We start from the raw sequence: 24,764 nt of genomic DNA, 5'->3' as shown, positions 1-24,764 counted from the left end.
TCATAATACACTGTGCCTTACTTAACTCTTTCTTTCCTGCATGTGACCAGAAATGAGTTGATCCAATGCCATTTTATGTTGTGGGGTCTTTCTACTGTAATGTTTTGTTTTCCTTCCCTGGTTAGTCAATCATAGCTTGCTTGTGACAGAAAATATGGGCAAAATGAGCACAATTACATGATACTTTACTGTGTCAGAGGTTTTTGAAGGATATATATGCAAACTTAAACATCTGGATTCAGTTTTGACATGGCTGATTTGGGCTCAAATTAATGTAGTGAAAGTGTGTCCAAGCAAAGGTATTACCAGTATGTCCCAAAAATATGCTCCTTGCTTGCTCCAATGTTTAAATATATATATATTTGTTTTTATTTTGCTTGCATGATATTATAAGTGGGTTTATACTCTCTTTGTCATGTTTTAGTGTAGTTGTTTTATCGTATTTTTCTAAAACAGCATGCCGTTAATCTTGTGTATGCTACAGTAGGCTTCTAAAATGAAATATGTCTACTGCTAAAGAAACAGATAAAACAATATAAAATTGTGTATATTGATGATGGCATTTCACATGCAGAATATAGAATCAGTTACAGTTTTAATGTCTTCATAACTGCCTTCTGAGAATAAACTTTGGATACTATCCGCATATAGTCAACTTCTATCTTGTTTTATTCACCGGGAAGGTTGATTGTTCCTTGACTTTTGAGAAGTCCGGTAACACATTGTTGTTTGTTTAATGGCGATCTGATCAAAATCCTAAAAGTTTCTTTTCTGCTTTAATGTTTGGTAAGGCACAAAATGTTTCTTTTTTAGTGTTTCAAATATACTTCAGTCCACAAGGTGGAGCTTTGGACATGTTTTTCCATCCAGAGTTTTGTTCTTGATAAGAATACCACAGCTGGATTGCTTGCTGCAGATGTCTTTCTAACTAGAAAGGTTAAATATATCATTGCATTGCATAAAGTACACATTGGAAACCTGGCGGTTCTGAGGACTTGTAATGTTTATGCTGTTGCAAGAAAAGTTATACAATGTACTAACAGTGGTGTCTTTCAATAGAGGTTTTTATTTGTATAAAATTATAAAACAGAAATGCAAATTGTGAATATTCCAAGGCATTCTGTTTTGATCTTAGTTGCTTAATTCCTGCCCATAATTCAGTGCCTCTTGAGATAATTGGTTTTGTGAACTAGCAAACAGTCTTTGAATTGTTGTACATGTGTATTTAGGTATTTATTTAATGTGTCAGAAGCAAATTGAGAATACAGCTATAATATATAATAAACCAGAAACAAAGTTAAAAACATGGCATTATGCTAAATTTCCTTCGACCAGAAGTTGCTGGGGTTGCTGTAAGTAGGTCCTTCATTGGGTTGTTGTATGTCTTTCGGGCTGTGTGGCCATGTTCCAGAAGCATTCTCTCCTGACGTTTCGCCCACATCTATGGCAGGCATCCTCAGAGGTTGTGAGGTATGGAGAAAACTAAGCAAAGAGGTTAATATATATCTGTGGAAAGTCTAGGGTGAGAGAGGTCAGTGTGAATGTGTAGTTAATCACTTAAATTAGCATTGAAAAGCTTATCTGCTGTCTTCTTCCTGCCTCTGGGGCATCCTTTGTTTAGAGTCGTTAACTGCCCTTGGTTGATTCATGTCTGGAAACCCTCTGTTTTCAGAGTATTGCTTTTTATTTACTGTTCTGATTTTTGAGTTTTGTAATACTGGTAGCCAGATTTTGTTCATTTTCATGGTTTCTTCCTTTCTGTTGAAGTTGTCCACATGCTTGTGGATTTCAATGGCTTCTCTGTGTAGTCTGACATGATAGTTGTTAGAATGGTCCAGCATTTTTGTGTTCTCAAATAGTATTCTGTGTCCAGGCTGGTTCATCAAATGCTCTGCTATGGCTGATTTCTCTGGTTGAATTAGTCTGCAGTGCCTTTCATGTTCTTTGACTCTTGTTTGGGCGCTGCGTTTGGTGGTCCCTATGTAGACTTGTCCACAGCTGCATGGTATCCGGTAGACTCCTGCAGAAGAGAGAGGATCCCTCTTGTCCTTCGCTGACCGTAGCATTTGTTGGATTTTCTTCGTGGGTCTGTAGATAGTTTGTAGGTTGTGCTTCTTCATCAGCTTCCCTATGCGGTCAGTAGTTCCCTTGATGTATGGTAAGAACACCTTTCCTCTGGGTGGATCTTTGTCTTGACTCTCCTGGCTTGTTCTTGGCCTTGCAGCTCTTCTGATGTCTGTGGTGGAGTATCCATTGGCCTGTAGAGCCCAGTTTAGGTGGTTGAGTTCACCTTGGAGGAGGTGAGGTTCGCAGATTCTTTGTGCACGGTCTGTCAGGGCTTTGATTGTGCTCCTTTTTTGACTTGGGTGATGGTTGGAGTTTTTATGAAGGTATCTATCTGTGTGTGTAGGTTTTCTGTAAACTGTGTGGCCCAATTGTTGATTGGGTTTGCGGATGACCAGAACATCTAGAAATGGCAGTTTTCCTTCCTTTTCTTTTTCCATGGTGAATTGGATGTTTGGGTGGATGCTGTTAAGATGGTCCAGGAACTTGCTGAGTTCTTCCTCTCCATGGCTCCAAATTGTGAAGGTGTCATCTACGTATCTGAACCAAACAGTGGGCTTTTTTGGTGCTGTTTCTAGGGCCTGTTTTTCAAAGTATTCCATATAGAAATTTGCTACTACTGGGCTGAGAGGGCTCCCCATGGCCACTCCATCCTTCTGTTCATAGAATCCAGTGTCCCACTGAAAGTAGCTAGTGGTGAGGCAATGGTGAAACAGGGCTGTGATGTCTTCTGGGAAGTTTTGTTTGATTAGTGTGAGGGTGTCAGCTACTGGGACTTTGGTAAAAAGGGACACCACATCAAAGCTGATCAGGATGTCCTTGGTGCTTAGATTGAGGTTGCTGATCTTTTCTATAAAGTGTGTAGAGTCCTTGATATAATGTGCAGTGAGCCCAATGTGGGTTTGTAGCTGTGTAGCCAGAAATTTTGCCAGGTTGTAAGTCGGCGATCCAATGGCACTTACAATGGGTCTGAGTGGGATGGAGTCCTTGTGGATTTTGGGGAGTCCGTAAAGCCTGGGTGGGAGGGCTTCTGATTTGCATCCACCCAAACATCCAATTCACCATGGAAAAAGAAAAGGAAGGAAAACTGCCATTTCTAGATGTTCTGGTCATCCGCAAACCCAATCAACAATTGGGCCACACAGTTTACAGAAAACCTACACACACAGATAGATACCTTCATAAAAACTCCAACCATCACCCAAGTCAAAAAAGGAGCACAATCAAAGCCCTGACAGACCGTGCACAAAGAATCTGCGAACCTCACCTCCTCCAAGGTGAACTCAACCACCTAAACTGGGCTCTACAGGCCAATGGATACTCCACCACAGACATCAGAAGAGCTGCAAGGCCAAGAACAAGCCAGGAGAGTCAAGACAAAGATCCACCCAGAGGAAAGGTGTTCTTACCATACATCAAGGGAACTACTGACCGCATAGGGAAGCTGATGAAGAAGCACAACCTACAAACTATCTACAGACCCACGAAGAAAATCCAACAAATGCTACGGTCAGCGAAGGACAAGAGGGATCCTCTCTCTTCTGCAGGAGTCTACCGGATACCATGCAGCTGTGGACAAGTCTACATAGGGACCACCAAACGCAGCGCCCAAACAAGAGTCAAAGAACATGAAAGGCACTGCAGACTAATTCAACCAGAGAAATCAGCCATAGCAGAGCATTTGATGAACCAGCCTGGACACAGAATACTATTTGAGAACACAAAAATGCTGGACCATTCTAACAACTATCATGTCAGACTACACAGAGAAGCCATTGAAATCCACAAGCATGTGGACAACTTCAACAGAAAGGAAGAAACCATGAAAATGAACAAAATCTGGCTACCAGTATTACAAAACTCAAAAATCAGAACAGTAAATAAAAAGCAATACTCTGAAAACAGAGGGTTTCCAGACATGAATCAACCAAGGGCAGTTAACGACTCTAAACAAAGGATGCCCCAGAGGCAGGAAGAAGACAGCAGATAAGCTTTTCAATGCTAATTTAAGTGATTAACTACACATTCACACTGACCTCTCTCACCCTAGACTTTCCACAGATATATATTAACCTCTTTGCTTAGTTTTCTCCATACCTCACAACCTCTGAGGATGCCTGCCATAGATGTGGGCGAAACGTCAGGAGAGAATGCTTCTGGAACATGGCCACACAGCCCGAAAGACATACAACAACCCTGTGATCCCGGCCATGAAAGCCTTCGACAACACAAGGTCCTTCATTGTGCATGTGGCAGGGTTCTGACTGCATTGTAGTAAGTGGTCTGTGGTTTCCTCTTCTCCACACTTGCATGTCGTAGACTCCACTTTGTGGCCCCATTTCTTAAAGTTGGCTCTGCATCTCGTGGTGCCAGAGCGCAGTCTGTTCAGCACCTTCCAAGTCGCCCATCTTCTGTGTGTCCAGGAGGGAGTCTCTCATCAGGCATCAGCCACTGTTTGAGGTTCTGGGTTTTAGCCTGCCACTTTTGGACACTCGCTTGCTGAGGTGTTCCTGCGAGTATCTCTGTGGATCTTAGGAAGCTGTTTCTTAATTTAAGGCATTGACATGCTGGCTAATATCCAAACAGAGGATAGGCCAGAGATGTCAATGCCTTGGTCCTTTCATTACAGGCTGCTACTTCCCAACGGATGTCAGGTGGTGCAATACCAGCTAAACAGTATAATTTCTCCAGGTGTAGACATCCTATAATAATGCAGCATGTCTCATTAAGGGCCACATCCACTGTTTTAATGTGGTGAGATGTATTCCACACTGGCCATGCGTATTCAGCAGTAGAGTAGCAAAGTGCAAGTGTAGATGTCTTCATTGTATCTGGTTGTGATCCCCAGGTTGTGCCAGTCAATTTTCGTATGATATTATTTCTAGCACCCACATTTTACTTGATAGTCAAGTAGTACTTCTTATAAGTCCAGAGTGACTCCCAGGTATTTTGGTGTGCTGCAATGCTGCAGTAGGACTCCTTCCCAGATAATCCTCAGAACTCGAGATGTTTCTCTGTTCTTAAGATGAAAAGCACACATCTGTGTTATAGATGGATTAGGAATCAGTTAGTTTCCCCTGTAATAGGCAGTAAGAGCACCTAAAGCTTTGGGGAGCTTCTGTTCAACCATTTCAAAGTTCCCTGCTTGAGCGGTGATGGCATGATCATCAGCATAGTTTAAATTCTCTGTCCCTACTGGCAGTGGCTGATCATTTGTGTAAATGTTAAACATTGATATACCAAGCATGTTCCCCTGAGACAGGCCGTTCTTCTGTATGTAAATGTATTTAGGTGTACAGTTAGTTTTCCCTTCGTAGTTCATGATTATCATCTCCTTGGCAGCCAAACTGTCCCTCTAGTTTCTAAGAGGTATGCAGATACTTGCACAGAAATTGGTATTAACAACCATTAACAAAGTTAACACCATTTGCTAATGTGTGTCTATGTTGGTCTTGTATGAAAAGTTGGCAGGTTTCAAGAACACCCTCCAAGACATGCATACTATATATTCTATGTCCACATTCAAAATATTTTATCACTGTAGGCAACTAAAGAAGTAACATGAATGAAGATTAGTCTCAATGCATTTCATAGTTCATTGGGAGTAAAAATGAAAATGATAGGTTATATATAAAATTGAAAACAACAGTTTATACATATTTGTCTCTAATGCTTCCCAAAGGACAGCCTGTCCATGTTTCCAAGTTTAGTATCCCTATAGGCCTATTTTTGCAGGTTTTTCATTGTATGTTGGTGCTATACAGGTTGTCCATAAAGCCTCTTTACCATTTTACCATGTAACAGCAAAGCAAATGGTAAAGAGACTTTATGGACATCCTGCATATCTGTATATCTATACATACATATGTACATACATGTTATGTTATAATATATAGATTGTATTAAGGTTGTTGTATGTCTTTCGGGCTGTGTGGCCATGTTCCAGAAGTATTCTCTCCTGACGTTTCGCCCACATCTATGACAGGCTTCCTCAGAGGTTGTGAGGTATGGATAAACTAGGAAAGGAAAAAATATATATCTGTGGAGAGTCCAGGTGTGGCAAGAATCCTTTGTCACTGGGAAGCCAGCATTAATGTTTCAGTTAATCACCCTAATTAGCATTGGAAAGGTTTTTTACAACAACCCTGTGATCCCGGCCATGAAAGCCTTCGACAACACATGTATTAAGGTTTCCAATCTTATATATACACCTGTTAATAGATAGGAGCCAGTGCCGTCTGAGCATTGTACTATGACTGGAGACAAGGGTACGAATCCCTGTTTGGGTTTGGAAGCCTCCTGGGTGGCCTTGGCAGGTCACAGTCTCTCAGCTTCAGAAGAAAGCAAAGATAGACCACTTCTGAACACATATTCCTCAGAAAACCCCATGATAGCTTCACCTTAGGGTCACATAGGGGCTGGATCTACACTGCCATATAATCCAGATAATCACATCGGATAATCCAGATGATCTGCTTTGAACTGGATTATATGAGTCTACACTGCTATATAATCCAGTTCAAAGCAGATAATCTGAATTTTATATGGCAGTGTAGATGGGGTCTAAGTCAGACGAACTTTGAAGGCACACAATCACCACTTCGGTGTGACTTACTTCTAAGTAGAAATGTATAGAATTGAGCTGTACATATACTTTACATTCTTTATCAAGACCAGGTATCTATCTTCAGCAATTTATGTTCAGATTCATAAAACCTTTTAAAAGAAATTCAGCATTCTTTATACAAATAGGTAGTAGTAGTAGTAGCAGTAGTAGTAACAACAACAACAACAACAACTCTATTCTTGTATCCCGCCTCCATCTCCCCGAAGGGACTCGGGGCGGCTCACATGGAAACAAGTCCAACAACACAAGTTAAAACACAGAATAATCAATTAAAAACATTATAACTACATAAAACAATAAAAACATAACGAGGACAATAATTCTATATGACATGTGCTTCAATGGACAATTAAAAATGGTCACAACCTTTTGTTTGCTGAAATATTAATTGAACTTCAAAACAAGACACTTGTGTTAGTTTGTCTTCCATCATACGATACATTAATTACAGAAATTGAAAGAATAGTAGAAAAACAATAATAGCATCTCTATATGGGAACGTACACACTTAAAGAGTTAAATTCCATTAAACTCAAAGCAAGTCTAAGCTGCTCTCTCTCTTTTTTCTCTATTCTGCCACCCATGCATGCAAAGTAAGGGATTCTGAAGGCAGCTGCTGTTTATCATGCCTGTTGTATATAGGCTCATACAACTACCCAGTACTGATGCTGCTAAAAAAAACTCCCCAAAATGTTTTACTCCTCCATCCCTTCTGCTTAGAGACAAACTGCTTCACCTTTTTTCCCTATATTGGCAATGTGGCTTACATTTGCTCTCTAAAATAAAAACAAAACATAGAAACCTGTCAAATGCAAACTAATTTAGTCATTTGGAATAAAATGCCAATTTCAAACCAGGAAAGGGATACGAAGATATTGTTAAGAGCCAGGGGAGTGCAGAAACCTATGTCTCACTGTAACAATAAATCACCTGAACTAACTTTTTGAGTCAAAGTGTGTCTTCCTGTATTAAGGAATGACATGGGACATTTTCAAAGAAATTGATACACTCATATAGATCCATATGTATACATGCACATCAGCACTAAAGACAAGAGGATAGGACTTTTTCCCACGTTGATATCCTCCCATTCCATGCAATGCTCTTTTTAGAAGTTAAATATATATTGCTTGATTTCTCTCCACATTGACTGCATTCAGTTAAAGAAGGACCCATCAAAGAATCAGTATATAGGCTCATACAACTATACAACTATATAAGTGAAGGTAAGCAGCAGGAGGCTAGGGCTGTGTAGCTAAATCATGTTTGCCCCCTCACACCAGGCACTGGTACAATAGTTCACTGGCCAAAAGTTGTACCCCCACCTTTCCTGTGTCCTTCTGAATCCTTGATAGGTCAACTTAACCTTTTAAGGTTATGTTGTCTAGGACTGTTAATCTTTCCTTCCCAGCTCCTCTCCACTCCCCCCATTCTTTGTCTGAAGAGACCTCAGCTTCTTAAAACTTTTCTTTGACTTTAAGGAGGAGGAAAGATGCTGTGTGTAGTGCATCTTCCTAAGAAGGAACATCTTCTGAACTTTGTGGAGACAAGACTAAAGGTTTTTAGAAGTTTACAGCCAGTGCCACCACATGTGCAGGACTACGAGGAAGCTAGCATTGAACAGCTTCAGCCTGCAAAGAGTGAGCAGTGCCTCATTTATCCTAACTGGACAACTTTCATTGTAATTAACCTGAATGCTTATTCTGTCAGTGCGTGATGGAAAGCTGGAAAAGGGATGTAGTTAACCCTGATGCTAGTTTTGCTGCTTATGTACTGTTTTCCTGAAGACTGTATCCCAAATTGTTTTCAATGTTCTTTTTAAATGTGGAAAGCCATGGTAAATGTACAAGTACGTCATCTGGTAACAATCTTAGAATGTCATCGCTTTTCTTCAAGATGCCGTTTTCCTTTAGTTGAAAAATGTTTATGCGTTTGTGACCTTTGAATATTTATCATCAAAAAGGACTTTTCCTTGGACAGTTCAGATATTTATTTAAAGTCTCATGTGACCTGAGTCACATTGTGGTGAAATGTCATCATCTCAATGTTTTGGAATGTCATCGTGGTTTCGTGGTAAAAAAAAACAAAACCACCAGTTAACGCTAGAAACAAAAGAAATGTACTGCATAAAGTCTAACTCATTTAAATTAGTTGCATCGGTGAAAATAAATTCCTCAGACATCAGCCAAAATGTCTCTATGGTCTGTTCATAGAGATGTTCTGGGGACAATTCAGCCAACCTGCCAGATGGGCTTACCTAATAGATATTTCAGCTAAATGTCCACTGAATAATAGATTTGTGCGCAGAATTTGTTTCTCCCATTTCCTTCGTTACTTTTGTTTCTTTAGGTACTTCGGGAGCACGTAATGGGAACCTCCTCCCTGTACAAAAATCAGATGGACACAAAAGCAAGCGGGAGCCAATCCTGGCTCCAGGCCTGCTTTTTGGCATCACAGTTTAATCTTTTTTATTACTCCCCAGCAAAGAAAATGTAAACCCCAATTCCCTGAAAAATAACTCTCCTCCTCCAGAAGGTCATTGCTCTTCCTTACCTGTAAGTGGGAAGTCTCTTTGAAATGCATTGGAATGGAAAGTGTGTGGCTGGCATGGTGTAGCCCAGGACAGAAAATATGTGTGCCTGTAGCCAAGCGCTTCCCAGAATTTGCCTTGAAAAGAGACTGTGTGTATGGTGTGCAGGCCCAGAAAGCGCATGCCTGCCAGTGCCTACAGCCGAGCGCCTCCTCTAGAGTAAGAAATTCTTACTCTAGAGGAGGGAGGTGCTCGGCTGCGGACACTGGCAGGCGCACATGCTTTCTGGGCCTGCATGCCACACACACACACTCTCCTTAGAAAGAGTGTGTGTGTGTGTGGCATGCAGACCCAGAAAGTGCATGTGCCTGCCAGTACCTGCAGCTGAGCGCCTCCTCTAGAGCAAGAAACAGAACTTACCTTCTTGCCTTGGACAGAGAGTGTCTGTGTGGCTTGTCTGCCTACCAGTGCCTGCACCCAAGTGCCTCCTCTAGAGTAGAAAGAAACAACAACCTCCCTCCCCATAATGGATTGATAGAAAATGAATCTTTCGGCACCCCAGAGCAAAAACAGATTTCTGCCCTCCCGTTTCGGGATCCTCCCTAAAAAACAGATCTGGGCTCCCACTGAAAGCCGAGATATGAAACGGGTCAAGGTTTATCCTAAATGCACAACCCTACTGAGTAATTTACTTAATGCTGAAAACACTCCAGCTTGTATTCTTGAGGTCTCAGATAAATGTGCTGAGTTCTATACCTATCTAGTTGTATGGATGAAAAAACATTACTCTCTGTTTACGATGTAACAGTTCCCTGTGGCATAATTAAGTATTGATTATTTTGAAATTTACTGAAACATCTAAGTAGTTATTTCCCTTAAGGCTTTGATTGTTCCTAGTGCTTGCACAAGTGCATAAAGAATAGAAAAGCGCATGTTTCTTGTCCCATCTTTTAAATAAATACAGTGATTGCTTAATGTAATGATTATTTGCTAAAATATTTGCATCGAGCACTTCTGTTTAAAAGAACCTTCAAAGCAGTTATCTGTATCCGTAAAACTGTTCAGTATAAATGAAACAGTAGAATCAAACATTTATGTTGGGAATATTAAATATATTAAAAAATTCTAGGAGACCACAGTATTCAGTGATCCAGTCTGAAAGCCCCAGTAATATAGAATTGTTATCAGATGATGGAATTTCATAAGAGAAGGAGCTATCTTGGCTTCTTTTTGTCAAAAGGTTCTAAATATGATTGTCTTTGCACACCATTCACTGCTCAGAGTGTATCTCTAGGATTCTAAAAAAAGAAATAGTGTTAACATGTGACATCTTTTAAGTGGGATGATTGACATGGTTATCCAGATGGATTTGGGGAACATGTAATCCTCAGATTTGCCCGCAGTTTTTACCTTGCTTATGTCATCAACCGCATATCCTCCAGATGCTACAATCTGGCAGTGAAGGTTTCAAGTTACTATATTTGTGACTACCAATTTATTCTGGTAAGCCATTCTGGATACCCTTTTTGAGGAGAGAAAGCTGGTTAAATAAAAGATTATATTTATTTAGAAAGTGTCTTCTAAACCTACATCTCTTAATTATTTGCTAATACTGTGTAGTTCATCTCATGGCAAGCTAGATGACAATATGACAGCTCCTGTTCCCATGCGGGAGCTCTGAGATGGGATTAAAACCCATCGGCTGCTGAGCTTTCAGGAATTTTGCAAGACCCTTCAACCAGATGCAATAATCCAGAAAAATCAGAAAAATATTTGAGCCTTAGTGCAGGTGAAACTGCAAATCCACGGCTGCGTTTTAATGCTAAATTTCTATTTTTTTCTTTGTGACTTTCTAGTGTTTTAGGAGGGCCAGTGTAATGTGTAGTGGTTTGGGTGTTGGTCTAGGTCAAGCATGGGCAAACTTGGGCCCTCCAGGTGTTTTGGACTCCAACTCCCACAATTCCTAACAGCTGGTGGGCTGTTAGGAATTGTGGAAGTTGAAGTCCAAAACACCTGGAAGGCTGAAGTTTGCCCATGCCTGGTCTAGGTCTCAGGAGAAGAAATCCCTGCTTGGCCATGGAAACCCACCGGGTTGCTGTGAACAACTCACAATCTGTCAGCCTTAAAGAAAGGCAATGACAAGCCTCCCTCTGAACAAATCTTGCCTTGAAACCCCTATTATAGCGTTGCCATAAGTCCAAAACTATTTGAAAATATACAACAACCAGTATTTTTAACTGTATTTATTTTCATTTTTATGGCACCTTGGATCTAAACAATGAGAAAAGGTGATATGTACACTAAATAAATTAATAATAAGAGTTAAATCCATAAAGGATTTGTACAGAAATAGCTTTCATGTTGTTTCTTTTGCCCTATACTTTAAAAATAACGATTGCTAGGGGCTTATTACCACATTTCATTCTTTAAAAACCATTCTTCATTGAACAGACTGCTTGAAAAACATTGCACCTTGACATTAGGGCCAGATGCCAGGCACATAAAGCTCTGAAATCTGTGATTCTCCTTTTCTAGATCTTGACAGTTGAAGCTGTACCAAAAAACAAAACAAAACAAAATTTTTTAAAAAAAACCCTAATTGAGCCATATTTCTGAGAAAAATGGGGAAAAATGTGTTTGCTTTACTCTCAAGAACACCCATTGGCCTTAAAAGAGCAATGAGAGCACTAAGAATACTGCAAAGCAGAACAGCTCCAACTTAATTACAATAAAACCAAAATCATGGCTTTTGCCAAAAGAACCAAGAGTCACTTCTGGAACATAGAACATAAAATTGAGCAGGTCCCATGCAGTTGACCTTTTTGGGCCTGTTTCTAGGGCCTGTTTTTCAAAGTATTCCATATAGAAATTTGCTACTACTGGGCTGAGAGGGCTCCCCAAAAAAGCACCAAAAAAGCCAACTGTTTGGTTCAGATACGTAGATGACACCTTCACAATTTGGAGCCATGGAGAGGAAGAACTCAGCAAGTTCCTGGACCATCTTAACAGCATCCACCCAAACATCCAATTCACCATGGAAAAAGAAAAGGAAGGAAAACTGCCATTTCTAGATGTTCTGGTCATTCGTAAACCCAATCAACAATTGGGCCACACAGTTTACAGAAAACCTACACACACAGATAGATACCTTCATAAAAACTCCAACCATCACCCAAGTCAAAAAAGGAGCACAATCAAAGCCCTGACAGACCGTGCACAAAGAATCTGTGAACCTCACCTCCTCCAAGGTGAACTCAACCACCTAAACTGGGCTCTACAGGCCAATGGATACTCCACCACAGACATCAGAAGAGCTGCAAGGCCAAGAACAAGCCATGAGAGTCAAGACAAAGATCCACCCAGAGGAAAGGTGTTCTTACCATACATCAAGGGAACTACTGACCGCATAGGCAAATTGATGAAGAAGCACAACCTACAAACTATCTACAGGCCCACAAAGAAAATCCAACAAATGCTACGGTCAGCGAAGGACAAGAGGGATCCTCTCTCTTCTGCAGGAGTCTACCGGATACCATGCAGCTGTGGACAAGTCTACATAGGGACCACCAAACGCAGCGCCCAAACAAGAGTCAAAGAACATGAAAGGCACTGCAGACTAATTCAACCAGAGAAATCAGCCATAGCAGAGCATTTGATGAACCAGCCTGGACACAAGATACTATTTGAGAACACAAAAATGCTGGACCATTCCAACAACTATCATGTCAGACTACACAGAGAAGCCATTGAAATTCACAAGCATGTGGACAACTTTAACAGAAAGGAAGAAACCATGAAAATGAACAAAATCTGGCTACCAGTATTACAAAACTCCAAAATCAAAACAGTAGATGGGAACCAACACAATGAAGGCTTGACTGAACAAAGGATGCCCCCAGGCAAGGGACAAAACATCTCCAATGCTAATTAGGGTGATTAACTGAAACATTAATGCTGGCTCCCAGTGACAAAGGACTCTTGCCACACCTTGGACTTTACACAGATATATATTCTTTCCCTTACTTAGTTTATCCATACCTCACAACCTCTGAGGATGCCTGCCATAGATGTGGGCGAAACGTCAGGAGAGAATACTTCTGGAACATGGCCACACAGCCCGAAAGACATACAACAACCCTGTGATCCCGGCCATGAAAGCCTTCGACAACACTTGGGAGTAGTTTTCCGATTCAACAGTAGCAGAAGAGCCCATGGAGACCACGTAGCTGACACTGAGCAGAGGAGCTCAACTGTCATTTTAAAATACAGTAGAGTCTCACTTATCCAAGCTAAACGGGCCGGCAGAAGCTTGGATAAGCGAATATCTTGGATAATAAGGAGGCATTAAGGAAAAGCCTATTAAACATCAAATTAGGTTATGATTTTACAAATTAAGCACCAAAACTTCATGTTATACAACAAATTTGACAGAAAAAGTAGTTCAATACACAGTAATGATATGTTGTAATGACTGTATTTACAAATTTAGCACCAAAATATCACGATATATTGAAAACATTGACTACAAAAATGGCTTGGATTATCCAGAGGCTTGGATAAGCAAGGCTTGGATAAGTGAGACTCTACTGTACCTGGGCCACTCAGAACAATGCTACACCACCCTGCTGCTTTCAGATACCAATTCAGTTATAACCCATAATGTTGCCAAGTTCTGTGCAACAGCTCTTTAAATCTTCCGTGTGATGGCTGGCTCCAAAAGTTAGCAATCTAACCATCAACTAACCGAAATATAAATTTGTGCCCCCCTCCCACTCGCCTAGACTTGTGCCCTAAATGCTGCTACACCCCATCAATTTTCTTCCCTTTCCATCCCCAGCCCTTTTCTAAATAGTTTTGTGCCTTAGCCTTCAACATACCTCTGTTTTCTAGTCTTTTGATTTCAATGTACAACACTTTTATACGACTGTAAACCTCTCTCCTTATACTGGTCTATGACCGTAATAAAGATTTGTTGTTGGTGTTCGATTTCATATATACATTGCCCTCAAAAATGAGGTCATTCTTTCAAGGCTGTGGCATCTGATATGTTTGTATTGATCTTACAAACTTGTACTCTTTCCAAAAACTCTCAGTGGCTTTTACATATCTGTGGAGAGGAATGGCAAACATTGCTGACACTGAAATGTATTTTCTCAGTATCTTTTCCCAGCATTGCGATATGCATCTCTTTCTAGATGGGCATCACTGTCCTTGACTAACAATCAGTAATACTATGCACTTTTCTCCCTAATGGGACCTTCCTTGGTATCTTTACTTTATTATGGCATTCAAAGCCTTTTTGCATGCAGCAGATTTTGATTGACTAAACCAGTGGTTCTTAACTTGTGGGTCCCCAGATGTTTTGGCCTTCAACTCCCAGAAATCCTAACAGCTGGTAAACTGGGAGTTTCTGGGAGTTGTAGGCCAAACACCTGAGGACACACAGGTTGAGAACCAATGGACTAAACATTACCTTCCCACCAGAGTGGTACCTATTGATCTACTCACATTGGCATGTTTTTGAACTGCTAGGTTGGCAGAAGCTGGAGCTAAGAGTGGGCGCTCACTCCGCTCCCAGGATTTGAACCTGTGACCTTTCAGTCTGCAAGTTCAGCAGCTTAGTGCTTTAACACACTTCCGAAGGATGGTGCAGTGGGGGGGGGGGGGGGGGGGAAGAAGAAGATGTGAAGATCTAATCTCCACCCACCTATCTTCTATACATTTCCCTTTACCAGTCATTGTCATTACAATCTTTTTTTATTCCTTAAAATAGCACCATCATGACAGCTTTGGCCAACCCCCTTCTTTATATGATTAGAACTTTTTGTGCTTATTTCTGATTTGCTTTCTTTCAAGACATTTTTCCATCTAGGTTTTGAATAGGATGTGTCTCTACAAGCTATTTAGGAAAGGAACAGCTCTCTACTTAATTAAGAGAGTGATATAATTGGGTTTTGCAGAAGGGTTTGGTATGTTTCTAGTTTATTCCAATAAATATAATTATACAAATAGAGCTGTGTTGTATATGTCACTATAGTTTCTTTTTCCTGGTTTACCGGTATAGTGAAGGTTACAAAAATACTCTTAGGCTGCCATAAATGTTTTCTTGTCAGCCATTCAAATTACTGTATATACTCGAGTATAAGCCTAGTTTTTCAGCCCTTTTTTAGGGCTGAAAAAGCTCCCCTCGGCTTATACTCGAGTGAGGGTCCTGGCCGGCTTCTATTCAGGTCGGCTTATACTTGAGTATATAGGTATTCAGAGTTGGACAGTCTTATCTTATTAAAGTCTTATTATTATCTTAAATTACAGTTTTATATAAATATTCAAAAACATTTAACCTACTGATGCCTCAAATAATGCAATTTTAGCAATATCTATTTTTATTTTTGAATTTGACCCGTAGCTGCTGCATTTCCCACCCTCGTCTTATACTCGAGTCAATAAGTTTTCCCAGTTTTTGTGGTAAAATTAGGTGCCTCGGCTTATATTCGAGTCGGCTTATACGCGAGTATATACGGTATACCCAACATAAGCACTTTCCCACACTAGGTAAATCCGAATATATGGTTCAGGCTTAGTACTACAAACCATTGCATTGTCCCTTTTATCTCCCCATGACCTTTGTTTATTGAGTTCCTTTAACATCAACTGTTTAAAATTCACCCAGTGGCTAGAATTACTGGCTGCATTTCTTCCATGATGTCCCCTTCTGTTTGGAATGGTAGTGGCCTTGCTTACACATTTCATTAAACCACTTTCTCAAAACTCATATTTTCCAGAGTCCCAATAAAATATTATAGCTAATCTATATATATCAAAGAGTGATGGCATCACGGCGACCCACAAAACAACAAAACTACAGGCCCCCCAACCTCTAAATTTGACAACACAACCCATCATCCACGGCTCTAGGTTGATACAACAAAAAGAAAAGAAAAATATAGTCCCAATTAGAGAGAGAGGAATAATTGCTTTTATCCAATTGCTGCCAGTTAGAAGGCTAAGCTCCTCCAACTTGATCTCCTAGCAACCCAATAAAAAATAATTAAAAACACTAAAAAATAATTAAAAACACTAAAAAATTAATACAATAAAATACTATAATAACAGAAAATAACTAAAAATAATACAAGAAAATAATAAAATATAATAAAAAGATAACTTACAATAAAATTTATAAAAAAAAATACAAATAACGTCAAATAAAAATTACACAATTTTTAACCAATACCACCACCACTTTGCCACAGCAACGCGTGGCCGGGCACAGCTAGTAAGTATATAATTGTATTTCTCCCATTTAGCACTGCTTCAATTTCACTCCCATTCCTCACATTGTTGTGTTTTTTTCAAGTAGTTTCTGATGGATGGCAACCTAAGGCAATTGTAACTATTGGCAAGAGTTGTTCAGAGAGCAGTTGTGCTTTGCCTTCCTCTGAGACACTGCCTACCAGACGTAGTAGGTAAGGCAGTACTGGTTTGGGCTTCTGCGGAAACCAGATCTGCTATTTTAGCCTGCTGTGGCTCTCCCTCTTTCTGGCATGCTATGTGTTTAGGGATCCTGGGGCAGGAGTTTGCACAGCATATTCCTACAGAAATTTTTAAAAAGAAATTAATTTACATGTGATACTATAAAAATTCATTGAATTTTCCATTGAATGTACAATGTTTTCTCGTGTGTGTGTGCGTGTGCGTGTGCGTGTGTGTATATATATACAGTAGAGTCTCACTTATCCAAGCTAAATGGGCTGGCAGAAGCTTGGATAAGCGAATATCTTGGATAATAAAGAGGGATTAAGGAAAAGCTTATTAAACATCAAATTAGGTTATGGTTTTACAAATTAAGCACCAAAACATCATGTTATATTGATATATTGAAAACATTGACTACAAAAATGGCTTGGATTATCCAGAAGCTTGGATAAGCGAGGCTTGGATAAGTGAGACTCTACTGTATATTGTTTTTCCTCCCAATGTAGTCTAGTTTTCTGTTTTTACGTCTTCATGATCTTCCTTTCCCTGATAATGTGATCAGAAAATGCCTTACTCATCGCATATGAAAGTGAGGAAAGGAAAAAAGGTTAATAATAATATTTTCAGAATCTGATTATATGTAACTTAAAAATTGTGTCTTTACAATATTCTGTAAGCAATTTGTTCATTTTATTCATTTATACCATGTTTTACAAGCAACTTTCACAGCATCTTAGTGGAAGATTATAATATGGGTCCATATTAGTAGCATTCTTTAGCAAATATATTTGTGTGCCATCTTTAATCTTATAGAATATTTAAAGCTCAAACTTCTGTACACTTACAAGTGGATGAGGTTTCCAAGGCTGAGCTGAAATTTGAATCCTGTTCTGTAGACCTGTAGTCTGGAGAACAGGACAGCACTACAGATCAGCTTCCCTAATTCCTAATAACTCCCTATTTCACACCCTTGCAATTTAACATGGAGCACCAGAAATTCTATTTTTGTAAAATCGAAAACTCTCCACTATTTCATGAGAATTGAGATCGCTGTCAGGGGTCTACTTTTGCAATAGGAAAAAAAATTATCCAATATTCTAAATTATGACAATTATTTAGTTTTAATTATGCATTTCCAAAAGCACAACATAGTAGGATTAGTTGATATACAGGCAGTTTTGACGTTACGAACAAGACAGGCTCTGTAGGTTTGTTCTTAAGTTGAATTTGTTTGTAAGTTGGAATAGGTATATTCTTAAGTGTAACTCCAGTCGTGTGTGTGTGTGTGCGTGTGTGCGCGCTTTGGATAGCATAGGGAAGGGTTAATTTATTTATTTGCCTCATTTATACTTCGCCTTTCTCACCCCAAAGGGGTGTTTGTTTTGCTATCTGTGTCCCTGTTCAGAAGATTTCACTGCATTTTCTGCCCCTGAGATAATTTGACTTTGAAAAATTTGGCTTGGAAACAAGGATTGGTGAGGAAGCTTCAGTGAAGACACCATTTCCCCATGATAACTCTTTCAGGAGTGAATTTCCCTTCTTGGGAGTAGATTTCTCCCATTTCCAGTTGTTCCTGTTTTTAACTATGAATTGTTTGCAAGTTATTGTTATTATTATTGTTATTGTTATTATTATTTTCTCAGATAAACTCAAAATGTGTTGTCGAAGGCTTTCATGGCCAGGATCACAGGGTTGTTGTATGTCTTTCAGGCTGTGTGGCCATGTTCCAGAAGTATTATCTCCTGACGTTTTGCCCACATCTATGGCAGGCATCCTCAGAGGTTGTGAGGCATGGATAAACTAGGCAAAGAAGGAAAAAATATATATCTATGGAGAGTCCAGGGTGTGACAAGAGTCCTTTGTCAGTTGGAAGCCAGCGTTAATATTTCAGTTAATCACCCTAATTAGCATTGGAAAGGTTTGTCTCTTGCCTGGGGGGCATCCTTTGTTCAGAGTCATTAGCTGTCCTTGGGGCTCCTCTGCCCTCAGAGTGTTGCTTCCCATCTACTGTTTTGATTTTTGAGTTTTTTAATTTTGTTTATTTTATTCTGCTTCATAATAGCATAAAATAATTACAAATGGTGAGATTAAATACAACAAAAGTTATATTCATTGCTTTTGTGTGTTCTACTTAATTATTTGTTTGTGTGTGTGTGTGTGTACACACACATACTTTGAAAAGAAAGAATTAAATTTAAACAGTGGACATAGCAAAGATATCTATATCTATATATCTATAGATATAGATATATAGATATAGATATAGATATATTATCAGATATGAACTTCAACAACCTCTAAATATCCATGTAAGCCAATACCATTCTGTAAATCCACAAAATATTTAAACCAACCATCATAAGCATTAAAGAAATAATCACTGTTAATCCCCCCAAAGTCAGTCAGAACAAGTGTGAATAATACGACTTTCATCAAACACTTTCATCCTTGGGAAAAGGTGATTTATAATACTAATTATTAGTTAATTGTATAATGGCAACTACATTATTCTTCCATGTTATCTATTATTCAAAAAACACATTAGTTCAGATCATAATTGTTCTAATTAACATTTTATCAATACTTTTATTTTTTTTTAGGGTATCGCTCATAAGAATTCTTTCTGTACATTTTTTCAGATGGAAATCAATGCTTTTTGGGCATTTCAACACAAGAAAAATGTTTTGCAGTGTCTGTATAGTGTATCAATATATTCCTGATTAGTTATTATCTTTGTTGTACCAATTTTAGTGGTTACAAACTGACTAATAAATATTAGATTCATTGTTTCACACATTTACAGTAGAGTCTCACTTATCCAAGCCTCGCTTATCCAAGCCTCTGGATAATCCAAGCCATTTTTGTAGTCAATGTTTTCAATATATCGTGATATTTTGGTGCTAAATTCGTAAATACAGTAATTACAACATAACATTGCTGCGTATTGAACTGCTTTTTCTGTCAAATTTGTTGTAAAACATGATGTTTTGGTGCTTAATTTGTAAAATCATAACCTAATTTGATGTTTAATAGGCTTGTCCTTAATCTCTCCTTATTATCCAAGATATTCGCTTATCCAAGCTTCTGCCGGCCCGTTTAGCTTGGATAAGTGAGACTCTACCGTATTTATTGTGCTTTTAGACTTAATAGCCACATTTCTCTGAGTTGTATACAATACAGTAAAATACAAACAAGAAGACTAGGATATAGAGAAGTATGTAGTAAAACCAATTTTAAGTGGCCAAGAATACAAAAACTATACCATATAAATCTAAGCAGCCAAACAAAATGGTAGTTCTGAGTACTACACTATTTAAGTTTGAAGAATAGCATAGGGACTGAAAAATCCATCACTACTATTTTCTTCTCCGTGGTGGTCCCATCATTGGAAAAAGTCTATTTTCCTACAACGTTCACCTTGCCACCACATTTGGTAGGAGCAACCAAAGGAGTGATAACTAGGGTAGTGGTTAGAATATTAGTTTATTGTTGTACATTTTAAAGTCATTTCTTATTTATGGCAACTTTTAAAAATAACTTTAAGATCTATTACAACATATATAAAGATAATAAAACTGGATAGAAAGAAGGGGGAGAAATCACAGCAAAGGGGCTATGGGGGTAGGTGTGGGAGGAAAGCTGACTTCCAATCTTCCCCACATCTGTTGTCATATTCCTTTTCTTCTCCTATCTGTATTTCATGCTATTCCCTCTTTGTTTTTCCCCTCTCCAGAGAGTAATTTTAGTTTCAGATGCCAATCTCCTCCGTCCAGTTTATTTTAACACTCAAAGTCTTTGATTTGAGAGCTGGATGGCATGCCTATTTGTGGTACGAGAAAATAAAAAAGAGAAAAATTTTGGAAAGATAAAAAATCTGGGATAAATATTTATATCCAGAAACACCACAATGGATCTCACCTGTAGAAGCCTTACACAAGGGAGAATTAGGCCAAGACAAATTTATTACCTATAGACAATTAATTAAAAAAAACTTCATGGAGAAATTATACTTAAATCACAGAAAGAAATCAAAGAAATAGACAAAATATATCATGGTTCCAATACAGACAAATAAGAGAAAGCTTCAACAAAGATTAGAAAAAAAGGCTTTATGGAGAAAAAAACCTTCTGGGATAAAGTAACAAATACAGAGAGGAAATTAATTCTCAAATTCTCAAAAAAAAATGGCTGGAGTGGTTGACAGAAGAACAAGTTAAAGATTGTATAGTGAAGTGTGCTACAGATGTTGGCCATACAATAAGATTAGAAGATTGTGGAAAAACCTGGAACAAAAAATTAAAATGTACTTATAAGATCTCAAAGAAAATTGGTTTAAGATGATGTATCAATGGTATCTGACACAACAAAATTCTATCCAAACTTAAATGATAAATGTTGGAAATGTGAAGACCAGACTGGAATCTTCTTCCATATGTGGTGGAACTACAAGTCCACAAAAAATATTGGAGAGAAATACGATGGAAAGTACAAAAAATACTGGACATTAAATTACAACTCAAACATGAATACTTCCTATTAGGTATAATAGACTTTGAAATAAATAACAAAAAAGAGAAACTATTCACATATCTCAAAACAGCAGCGAGAATAATAGATGCCCAGAAATGGAGAACGAAAGAGCTACCAATGGCAGAGCAATAGATATAATGAACATGGACAAATTAACTTATTTACTATGCCAAGATCCTGCAGAGGACCACAGATCATAACCTTAGGGTCTCTGTAGGTAGATATGGGAGATGTTCCTTTAGGGATGTGGCCCCAGGCATTTAGAGACTAAAACTACCGAATCCCAGTTTAGCAGTATAATTGCCCTATGTTTGAATAAATGAAACTTTAGATCCTTTTTCAAAGGAGGTCAAGATACATTTCAGTATCCAGTTTTAAATAATGACAGGATAGTTATAATTTGGGAGGACAATCGCAGCCTGGCATCTTACTCACAGCAGATCTATCTATACCGGTAGGTCTTATTTTATGGGGATGTCTTATTTTCGGGGAAACACGGTAGAAGTGAACATATGTATGTGTGTGTGTGGCAGGGGTGTCCATTTACACAGACAAGCTCCTGCCTCCACAAACAGCTATAGCTCCCTCTACTCAGGAGACACCAATGGCCCTCCTTCCAATGACATTGCAGGTTATTGTGAGTGCCATGAACATATACAAGAGCCCTGCCAATGTCCACCACAAGCACTGTACTGCCCACCATCCAAGTGAAGGCTTTCAATGGGGACAATTTCATCCTAGATTTTCTGTTTTTCCTCCATCACAGACACCCCAGTGTTTCAGACTCTTTCCATTGGTGTGGAATTTGCATGACCCCGCCCACTGCCTCTCCCATAACCCTTTCCTATTCTTTTCTATGGCACACAGCAAACAGAGGAATTGATCAGCAACTGAACATACTAGAGAGGTTTGGGAAGAATTCACAATGATTTATAGGAGTTGTAGGGACTGGGAAGTATAGTTCACCTGCAATCTAAGGGCACTCTGAACTCCACCAATGATGGACCTGGGACTAACTTGGCACACAGAGCCCCCATTGATGACCGTCACCCCGGTTTTAAAATTAATTTAAAAGCGTAGCGGAGAGTTCCGCAGATCACTCACCAAAGGAACGGAGCGGGACCGCAGCAGACTATTATTAAAAGATTTTTTTCTTTCTTCACTTTCCCCTTCCCTGAACTATGTAACAAATCCCCCAATAAAAGTAGCATTTATTTTAACAATAACACTCTCTATCTGGTTATTTTGTATCTTTCTCTGACTCCTTCCTTTGCATGCAATTTCTCTCTCTCTCCCGTCCCTTTAACTCCGGCTGAGGTTTCTCCGCCATAGATTAATATGGCGGACGATACAAATTGGCTCATATCTCTATCAAAATTACCCCTAGAACGCTCCTCTTTTAGTCCTAACCCTTTCTAAGGCTCCTGACTCGAAGACCACCAGCGGAACCGAAATCGGTCCAGTTTTCGGCACCTCAACAGCTGATTGTCAAACGGGACCGACTGCTCTCTTCCAGCCTTATCCCGGACTTTTCTCTCCCCTTGACTCGCGGAATGGTTTTAAGAGATCCCTAGCCCCTTTCTGTGAACTGGGAATGGGGGGATCGCTCTCTCGCGGGGGAGACATGGATCTCCAAGTACCCTCACCCTCTCTGCAGCTGCCAGGGGGTGCCCGGACGGGTGCCCTCCACGTTTCATTCATACTTTCATGATTTTATGAAGGAGAAGAACACTCTTCCCCAGACCTACCCCTGGACTTATGAAATCCTATACTTCCAAAGACTGCAACCCACATGTGCCTCTTCCCCATGCCATCTCTACGAATTCCTCCCATCACAGATGAACTCTTTTTCCTCATGTATCCATGAATTTGCATATTCTATGTACCTGGACACCCTCATGACCCACTGTTGTATGAATTTCTAATCGTTGGGCTAACTTCATGAATTGTGAAATCATGCTGCTTGAACTCCACTCCTATGACTTTCCATATTGGGTTCCCCAGATGTTGTAAACCTCATTCTTATCAAATGTTTTCAATTGTTTATATCATCCATGGTTCCCCTTTGTGCAATGTAACCCCCCCTCTATGGATTCTCCCTTTCCTCCTTGAAATCTACCTATCTGCCTATATGTATTTATACTCTTTGGGATCCCCGGAAAATATGTGTTTTTCCCAGCTGGGTTTATGTTCCAACTTTATTTTAATTTTCATCCTATCCCATATAATTGTTAAATCATGAAATCAAATGGGAAATATTATGACCCCAACATGAACCCTAGCCCGTATGACCCAGACCTCCCTTCCCAAAAACAAAAGGATAATCTGCCACAGTTTAATCCAATCTCATTCCGATCGCATGGACAATATAGGGCTTGAGTCACCAAATTCCTAAAGGTGATTCGACCCCAAGGCAAACATTGTCATATCCCAGGCCAGGACGCCTCAGGAAGGCACCCTGTGGGGCCCGTCAATGACGGCTCATCACCACCCTTCTTTACTTCCCCCTGTCACCCCAAGGCATATCTAAAAACCTGTGAACGTGACAGGACCCCGGACATCCTTGATGGGTGCCATTAATTCCTTTAGAAATCGGCCGGGCCAGGATTAATCTGATATTTCCTGTCCGGTCACTTCATTGTTTCAATAGCTCCCGCCTCCTCCTCCCTGATTGGCCCGAGTGGGGACAAAAAAGCGGCTCCCCATTGGGCCAGCAGAGCGAGGCGGGAAACGAAAGCCCGCCTCGTTCAACCTCCCAGCCTATCCACGATCAGATGGGCGGGGGAGCGGGGCGGGAAATTCAAAGGGCTGTCAGACCGAAACATTGTATAAATATGGCTTTATTTTGAATGTATGTTACGCTAGTAGATTGAATGATCGCTACTAGTGTCCATTCAGCTGAATCGCTCAATAAAGACTCCTTGGCGGATTTTCCTTCAACTTTGGCGGACCTTCTTCATTTCGGCTCCAGGTGATATTGCGGCTCATTTTCTCCTATTGGCTCCGCCAGGGTCCGTTCTCTCAAGGACCGGATCGGCTCTCTCCTTAAGGGGCCCGATCCTCTGAAACGCGGTCGACAACACCATGACCAACAAGAAATACTGGAGATCTTTGGAGGGATTTATAGGAGTTGTAGTTCACCTACATGAACACAAACAATGATGGATCTGGACCAAACATGGCATGCATACCTGATATGCCCAAATTTGAATACTGATGGTTTTTGAGGGGAATTGGCCTGGATATTTTGAAGTTGTAGGTACTGGGATTTATAGTTCACCTGCAATCAAAAGGCATTCTGAAATCCACCAAAGATAGAATTGGACCAGATTTGGCACACAGAGCCCCCATAACCAGCAAAAGCTACTGGAGATCTTTGGGGAAAATTCACCTTGATTTGCGGGAGTTGTAGTTCACCTACATCCAGAGAGCACTGTGAACCCAACCACCAATGGATATGGACCAAACTTGGCACACATACCTGATATGCCAAAATTTGATTACTGGTGGGCTTGGGAGGAACTGACTCATCATAAT

General features: G+C 39.7%; 1 protein-coding gene and 1 long non-coding RNA gene across 3 annotated transcripts in view; both read left to right on the top strand.

Moving 5' to 3' along the window:
• LOC134296372 (uncharacterized) lies at window positions 1-24,167 on the top strand. Its single transcript, XR_010003095.1, has 2 exons — window positions 1-1,360; window positions 4,298-24,167. It is a non-coding gene; the product is annotated as an uncharacterized LOC134296372 (long non-coding RNA).
• The window catches only part of pitpnc1 (phosphatidylinositol transfer protein cytoplasmic 1), a 236,672-nt gene that overhangs the window by 820 nt on the left and 211,088 nt on the right, over window positions 1-24,764 (top strand). The gene's annotated exons all lie outside the window — the stretch shown is intronic.

Source organism: Anolis carolinensis, chromosome 2, assembly GCF_035594765.1.
Source record: "Anolis carolinensis isolate JA03-04 chromosome 2, rAnoCar3.1.pri, whole genome shotgun sequence".
Taxonomy (NCBI): Eukaryota; Metazoa; Chordata; class Lepidosauria; order Squamata; family Dactyloidae; genus Anolis; species Anolis carolinensis.
Note: the sequence above shows the minus strand (reverse complement) of the source record. Positions and strands in the feature narration are given on the sequence as shown.